This window comes from Elephantulus edwardii, unplaced genomic scaffold, assembly GCF_000299155.1.
Source record: "Elephantulus edwardii isolate Elephantulus edwardi_28Jun2011 unplaced genomic scaffold, EleEdw1.0 scaffold00073, whole genome shotgun sequence".
In the NCBI taxonomy this organism is placed as follows: Eukaryota; Metazoa; Chordata; class Mammalia; order Macroscelidea; family Macroscelididae; genus Elephantulus; species Elephantulus edwardii.
The window spans coordinates 14267412-14275815 of record NW_006399823.1 but is presented as its reverse complement, the minus strand read 5'-3'; positions in this window follow the sequence as shown (position 1 = coordinate 14275815).

Below are 8404 nucleotides of genomic sequence, written 5' to 3'. Positions count from 1 at the left end.
TCCGTCTAACATACTTCGGACATGTTGTGAGGAGAGACCGGTCCTTGGAGAAGGACATCATGCTTGGGAGGGTGGAGGGACAGCGCAGGAGGGGAAGGCCCTCTATGAGGTGGATTGATTCAGTGATTGGGGTAATCGGTGTGGGAGTGTCAGTGACAGTGTGATTGGCACAGGACAGAGCAGAATTTAGGGCTGTTGTACATAGGGTCGCTATGAGTCGTAAGCAACTTGACGGCACATAACAAGAACAACAACTACCCAAGGTTCACAAAGGAGGAAAAATAAATGTAAGCAGACCCTAGTTATTGCAAAATGGAATGTGAGAAGCATGAATGTAGGAAAACTGGACATTGTTAAGAAAGAAATGGAATGCATTAATATTGATATATTAGATATTAGCAAAATGAGATGGATTGGCATGGGACATTTTGAATCAGATGATCATATGATTTATACTGGAGATGAAAAGGTGAGAAATCAACAGGATCATTTTAATAGTTAAAAATTCCATTTCTAGGTCCATCTTTAAATACAATATTGTCAGTGACAGGAGAATATCCATTCACATACAAGGAAGGTATGTAAGTAGGAACAATAATCTTGTCTATTTATTATGCAAACACGGCGAAGACTTTATTGTACATGAAAATTTCTACATCCACCCTACTATCTTAGAACTAAATAAAAACACCTTACCCTCCTTTACCTAACACTATTTTAGATATGTATCAAAGCAATCAGTTCACAGTAGAAAATGTAACATAAGTTGAATGGATGTGCTAGAAAAATACACACTTCCACCAATGCTCAGGAAACCTGTGGGTAATTTTGTCCGAACTATAGCACTTCAAAAAATATATATGTGGGCACCACAGAGTCTCAAAAAAAAAAAAGCAACTTTTATATACAAAGGAGTATGCTTTTGAAAGCATTAGCCATCTGTAGCAATGCTGTAACAGTAGCCCCCGTCTTTATTTCCTAGTGGCTTCCCCATGGTGCAAGTTCCTGCAATTACAGTGGGAACTCAAATCATTTCACATACAGAAAGCCACAAAACATGAATATACATATAGACAATAAGGATAACCAAATACATTGCTTGAATAAAGCTATTTTTATTGCCACTCATTAAATTGCTATGTTTGAAATGTCTCAAACAAATGCTTTGGAACAGTGTCATGCCAAACGTACCCACACAAACAGAAAGGCAGCTCAGCTTTAAAAAAAAACAAAGTGCTAACAGCCACCATGCTCTGATTGGAGCCACATGGTATGCTGGGATGCCATGTGCTGCCTTTTCCAACAAGATTAACTTGCAACATTTCCTCTAAGGGCCCTCCTCTCCCATTTCCTTTCCCTCTTCTTACTTGGAATAAATACAGTATAAGAAATTTGAGTATTCTTATATATTTCCCCCCAAGGATAACTCCAATTATCTTTAATTTTTTAAGCATTTTTTAGTGTACTTTTAGTGAAAGTTTGTAAAGCATATTGGGTTTTCATTCAATCATTCATATGCATTTTGTTTTGTAATATTAATTACAATTACAATATCTGATAATACTCTTACTTCAGGTTTTCCTTTGCTTAACCCATCTTAATAAAAGTGTCTTATTGATTTGTTAATTTTTATTGCATTCTCCCTTCCATCCCATCCTTTGTAACCAAGGATTATTCTCGCTGCATGTAAATCGTCTTTGTTGTTGTTGTTGCAGTTGTCATTGTTATGTGCCGTAGAGTCAGAGCCAACCCGTAGCTGATGCTTCAGTGGGTTTTCAGAGGCTGTAAATTGGAAGGAAGGAGATTTCCCATCTTTATACTATGGAGCAGCTGGTGGACTCAATCTTTTAGGTTGAAAGGGCAGCTCCTTACCACTAGGCCACTAGAGCTCATTCTGTACTATTTATCCAAAGATAAAGGACACCCAAAACAAGTATAATCAAGGGTTTATTGAATCCCTCTGAAAAGAAACATGTGTTTTGTTCTTTAATCCCTGGGTGGTTGACTTTATATTTGATCTGCTCAAACATAAATCCACCTACTTACCAATTATTATCAGTTTCTTTTAAAAGGAGCTCTGGTGGCCTACTGGCAAGAAGCTGTGCTGTAATCCCAAAGGCACATGGTTCAAGGCCACCAACTGCTCTTCGAGAGGATGAGCAATCTCCTCCCAAGTGATTAAGTGCCTCTGAAAACCCACTGGAGGGTCATCTATGGGTCGGTTCTAACTCTATGGTATACAACAACAACATCAGTTTCTATTAAAATATAAGTTGATTATTTCCCACCTCATAAGGCACACGGTTTGAATTGACGCTCTGTGAGAGAAGCAAGCAATCTGAAAACCCACCGAAGTGTCAGCTATGGGTAGGTCCTTTACTCAAGTGTTCAATAACAACAAACAATAATAACAGAATAGACAGCATTGAGTGGATACCTGCAGCTGGAAGCTTAGGGTTACTTCCATCAATAAGAGTACTTGGGCAAAGGTGATCCTCTACATGAAGATGGAAAATAAAGGAAGCCTAGAATTCTTTTCAGTTGAAACAGTTTAGCATATCAAAACCTTGACCTTTGAGGAAAGTCCTGTTGTTTATCACCATTGCGTTGGAACTAACTCATAACTGACCCTCCAGTGAGTTTTTAGAGACAGTAAACTGTACAGAAGGAAATTGCCCGTATTTCTCCCCAGAGCAGCTCATGGATTGGAACCACATGCTTTTGAGTTGACAGTACAGGTTTTTACCATTAGGCCACTAGAGCTCCCAAAGGAAGTCCTGATGTGAAAATTATTAACAAGCTTTACTGCTAATCAAAACTAACATTCATATCATCCAAAGGTGGTTCGCAAGAAAGGCCTGGTGAGCTACTTCCAAATAATCAACCATGGAAAACCCTATGGAACACAATTCTACAGGCACAAATGGGGTTCTCATGACTTGGGACTTTATTTCACAGCATTTGCTTTACTGGTTAGAATTATGGGAAAAGGAGGAAATAATGAAAATACATTTTTATACATTAATTAACTCATACATAAAGCTTGATTAGCTTGTCCAAGATCACATCCTAGGTGGTGGACTGAATAAGTTTTAAGGTGTAACTGACTCCAAAGACTGTCATAGCCTTCTACTTGCAATTTTGATCTCTACTCAAAGGAGGACTTCACTTTACCATCAGAAATGAACACATTTCCCATAAAACTAAAAAATTATTAACTTTATTGACTGTTAGACTTGTAGTACTTGTTAACAATCTTAAAACTGACCCCAAAACATCACATGGTTTTACACTATTCCCATGATTGGTGATAGATTGTTCTGTTATGCACCAATTAGCGTTACATAAAAATAGTGTTTTATTAAAACCAGAATAAAAAACTTTGCATTTTACTTGACTTCAGCAGAGAACATTCCAGTAGGCTTCATTACGGTCGAGCCTCCTAGGGGCCACTCTGTAGACCATCATGACACTCCTGTAAGCTTATTATAGTTGAGAATCACTACCAGAGGAAAACCAGGACATCCATTTGGATGCCCTGTGACTTGATAGTATTTGCTGCAAATGAGCATTCCATAACAATGGTGCCCGCTCCAACAGCTAATGGCTGTGGGTCTCAAAGCCCTGAGCTGCCATATGCATGTACCATATATGCAAAGACTCACAGGAGCCCAGGTTACATTTGCACCTCAATTCTCACCACATTGCATCCCTGGCCTCTGGCCTCACTTAAATGCCTGGCCCTTTCCTGTACTTCAAGGGTGGCTAGAAGCTGCTCATCTGTTGCAAAAGAGAAACCAAGGACAGCTACTCTAAGCCAAGAAAACATATGGTCCAATTTCCTGAAAGAAAACATGGAGGGGAAGGGTTGAAAGGGGCCTCAATTTATTTTCAGAGGAAACGGGGACTGAACAGGGTAGGGAGTTGGTGAAATTGCTCTAAAGAACAATTTTAAAAGACAGGTGTGCTAGACCAGGTGTGTTGTTTCCTGAAACAAAATCATGTTGGGTTTTTTTTAAAAAAAAAACAAAACAAAACAAAACAAAAAAAAACAGTAAAGGAAATGTATGTCAATGTGTCTTTCTCCCAGACACCTTGACATGGGTAGTGATAAAATTGAACACCCACTCCACCACCACTTTTCACCACCTGCCTCAAGTCCTCACAGTTAGAAGCAGGCAGGATGAAGGAAGGTTTTCACTGGATGAATAATACCTCTCCTCATTAGGTGAAGCCTTTTACTCTGACCCCATCAGAAATTTAATCACCAATTCAAACAAGTTAAGTTTAAGATGCCTCCTATTATCAAAGCAAAATGTAAAACTGAAATATCCATGAACAGAATGCATCAAGAATACTCAGCGAGAAAGAGATAAAGCACTGAGAAGGGTGGGAGTAGGGTACAAAAAGAAAAAAAAGTTCTTCTCAGGTTGCAAAATATTGTATGGGGGCAGTAATGGCACATTTCTAAGAATGTTAAAGATTTTATAGAGTGAATTTGAAACAATTTCATATACAGAGGATATGGACTTCTTACCTATGTCCAAACTTGCTGTCATGTAGTCGATTTTCACTCATAGCGACCCCATAGGCAGAACAGAACTGTCCCAGAGAGTTTCCAATCTGTATGAAAGACTGTAATCTTTATGAAAGCAAACTTCCACATCTTTCTCCCACACAGCTGTGGAGGGGTTCAAACTAGTGACTTCTAGGATAATAGGCAAATGCTTTAACTGCAGTGCCACCAAGGTTCCTAACATATGCAGTACATCACACACTTGGGTGACAGCTGAGTAGCTGAGGCCAACAGAAGTATGAACTGGTACACTTAGAAACACACTCTCCACCCCTTTTTTTTTTTCACAACCTGTAAACATTACCAATTGCTGTGCAGTGACAACCACATGTGAGTCAGAGTGGAACCGTGTTCCATACCATTTACAAAACAGAGTCCCAAGCCTTTCTTCAAAGGCATCTCCAGATGGACTTTGAAAAAATTTCATTTTTCTTTTCTTAGAATCCAGATTTCTGGGCACCGTGGAGTTAGAGTAATCCACAAAAAAAGTTGCTCTGGGATTATATTTTGAAACTTGAGCCTTGACAAAACTAGTTTCCTAAAGTTATCTTGAATCAAACAGTGTTGTAGAGAAATTAGTAAAGACTTAATAATTCTTTAGGCAGTAAGCTTTTTTTATAAAAGAATTATCTATATGTAGTCAGTTTCAAGAAGCAGAATCTCTAAGACCAGACTAGAATCTAGGTTTCAGGGTAAACTATTACTGCACAGAAATGGTTTTTGCCTTGTTTCCATGGCAATGTCAATAAAATGAGATCTTATTCTTCGAAAGTTCTTTCCTTTCTGACATTTTTGACTGCCTAGTTGAAATGTTACCTTGATTTGCAAATTGTTTGTTAAATGAAATTCAATTAATCTGTGTTATTGGCTTAATATGATTTTTTGTTTTAGCAATTTGAATCTTACAACCTTTCTGTTTGCTGCCAAGCGTGCTACCATTTACACCCAGTCTATATTCATCATTTCCACCAATTATGTCCAAGGAGTTGTTTGTTTGGTTTTTTTTCTCTCAAAAGCTTGATAAATGGTACCAGAACTGGAACACAGATCAATTAATTTGTTGTGTAAATGACACTTAATTCGCTGTATAAAAAACCATATATAATAGTTGCTCCATTAATATGTTCAGTCATTCTTTTTTTTCTTTTTGTTGTTGTTATCATTAGGTAAGGTAGTTCTGGGAGCCTAGTGAATAGAAAGCTATGTTGCTAAACAAAAGATGAATGGTTCAAATCCACCAGCTGACCCTCAGGAGAAAGACAGGCAATCTCATCTAGTATGATTTACAGCTTCTGACAACCCACTGGAGGGTCAGCTATTAGTGGATTTCAGCTCAATTGCAAAAAAATATCTGAATCTGTCTTTCGGTAGTATGGAGTTCAAAATTATTATCTTACTTAGCTCAACATGATGTTTTGTTTTGTTTTCCTACCTGGGGAGACCAAGTTGGTAACTCTGCTATTGAAGACCCCAAGCTTATCTCTTTCTGAATATGCTATAGCTTGTATCTAGACAGATAATAAATGTGCATTTCTAATAAGAGTATTACAATTCTGCTGCATCCCTAAATATAGCATTAGATTATGAGACAGAATGACTTCCTTCTGGCTTGGTATTTTCACCCAAGGGCCTGATCGATGCCCATACCAATGACTGTCACCTCCTAAGCATAGCACCTTCTTACAGAGCCACCTTGCTGGGGCCAGGGATCTTGGTTTATTCAGCTTTGCTACTCATATCTTTCCCCAAGTCACTCCCCCAATTCCCATCACAGTGGCTTACACACAACCAGCGCTCAATAAATATTTATTGAAGTCAATCTGCTGTAACCTCTTTCATGCTAACACTTTGACAGTGTAGAACAGCCAAGCCAGTCATCTTGAGAATAACAAAAACTGTTTTACTAAGGAGGAAGCATATTTTCAGATGACACTTGTGAGCTTTTTCTGATTACAAAAGCAATGCATATTCATTATAGGAATTTGAAAAACTCAGAAAAGCATAAATAAAAGGTATAATAATTAATATTCCTGCCATTTACAAAAGAACCACTGTTTGCTAATTTCTTTAGATTCCATTGCCTGCTTCTGTGTTTCCAAAGTAGAATCTTAGTGATTGCTATTTTTAATTTTTAAACATAAACTTTGAGACTTGTCATGCGTGATCTTAAATATTCTTAAAGAATATGGTTTCTCATAGTTACGATGCATTGCAGCATATGAATGTTCCAATATTCAGGAATTTAACCAGCATTTTTTCTTGAATATATATTTTGACTGTTTTCAAGTTTCTACTATTATAAATAGAGCTTCAGTGAACATCCTAGTATATCAATCTCTGCACCCACTTTAATTATTTCCACATGTCAAATTCCTAGAGTAAAATTGCTCAAAGAATAAAAATTATTTTGAAGGTGAAAATGTTCACTTGAGGGGATAAGAATCAAGAAACAATCCCTTGGCCTTGGGACATAACTTCTTACACACTAACCATTCTAGATTAAGGAGCTGTTACCGATTGTCTTCACTTTTCTAGAAGAGGAACCTATGGAGACACTCAGTGCCTAAAATAGAGACACTTCACTACAAAGTCAGACAGACCTGTGTCCTAAACCTGATCTTCCATTTAACATCTATAATTTTGTCTAATGTAGTGATATTATTTCCTATAAATAAATTAAAAATTAAAACAACTTTATTATAAAATGCTGACTATTCTACGTTTATTCCCTCTCTCCCTAATATCAGAACTCAGTTTTTCATTGGGGAAGTCATTACACTTGGTAAGTTTTTGACAAAACCAGTCTCCCTTGAAGCTGTATGTTGTTAGGTGCTATCAAATTGGCTGCAACTCAAAGCACTCCTGTGAACAAACAGATCAAAACCTTTCCCTGTCCTGTGCCGTCCTCATAGTCTCTCTTCCATGCTCAAGCCATTGCCGCACTCACTGAGTCAGTCTATTTTATAGGGGTTTATCCTCTCTTTAGCTGACCCTTTACTTACTTAGCATGATATCTTTTTCCAAGGAAATTTGGTTCTATAAAAAGAGCAAGACTTACTTCTTAAGTGATAGTAATTAATTTAACAAAGCAAAGGGTATTTTGACTTTATTTTTGTCTATTACACAAAAGCAAAGCAATTAAATTCAAAACTTGTCTTCAATCTGTGTGTAAGCATATATCCATTATTAAAAGAATATAATATTATTTGTTCTTGATGATTGCCTTCAAGTCGAACATGACTCATAGAGACCCTATGAACAAAAGGCCTGAAGTCTTTCTATAACTATCGACATTTATCAAATTTCATAGAGTTTCGGAAGCATGCTGTTTAGTAAGTGGATGCCATTCCTGCTTCTAAATAATATTTTCCATAGCATTATTTTAAATAATGAAATATTAGATAATGTTTAAATGTAGCAAAGGATACATAAATTATGTTACAGGGATAGAACAAAGTATTGTCAGTTGGAAAAATTATTTCTAAAATAAACTGTAATGCACACCCGCGTTTATTGGTGCTTTGTTCACAATAGAAAAGCATTGGAAACAACCCAAGTGCCCATCCACAAACGAATGGATAGAGGAACTGTGGTATAGTCAGTCATGCAATGGAATATTATACAGCACTGAAAAACAAAGAACTCATGAAATAATACACAAAACGGGTGACAGTCGAGGACATTATATGCTGAGTGAAATATCTCTATCACAAAAAGACAAATACTGCATAATGCCACTGTTATAGAACAGAACTGACATGGAAGTTGGTGAGAAACAAAAAAAAAGGATAAATAACAAGGGAGAGAACTGTATAAAAGGAATATGTG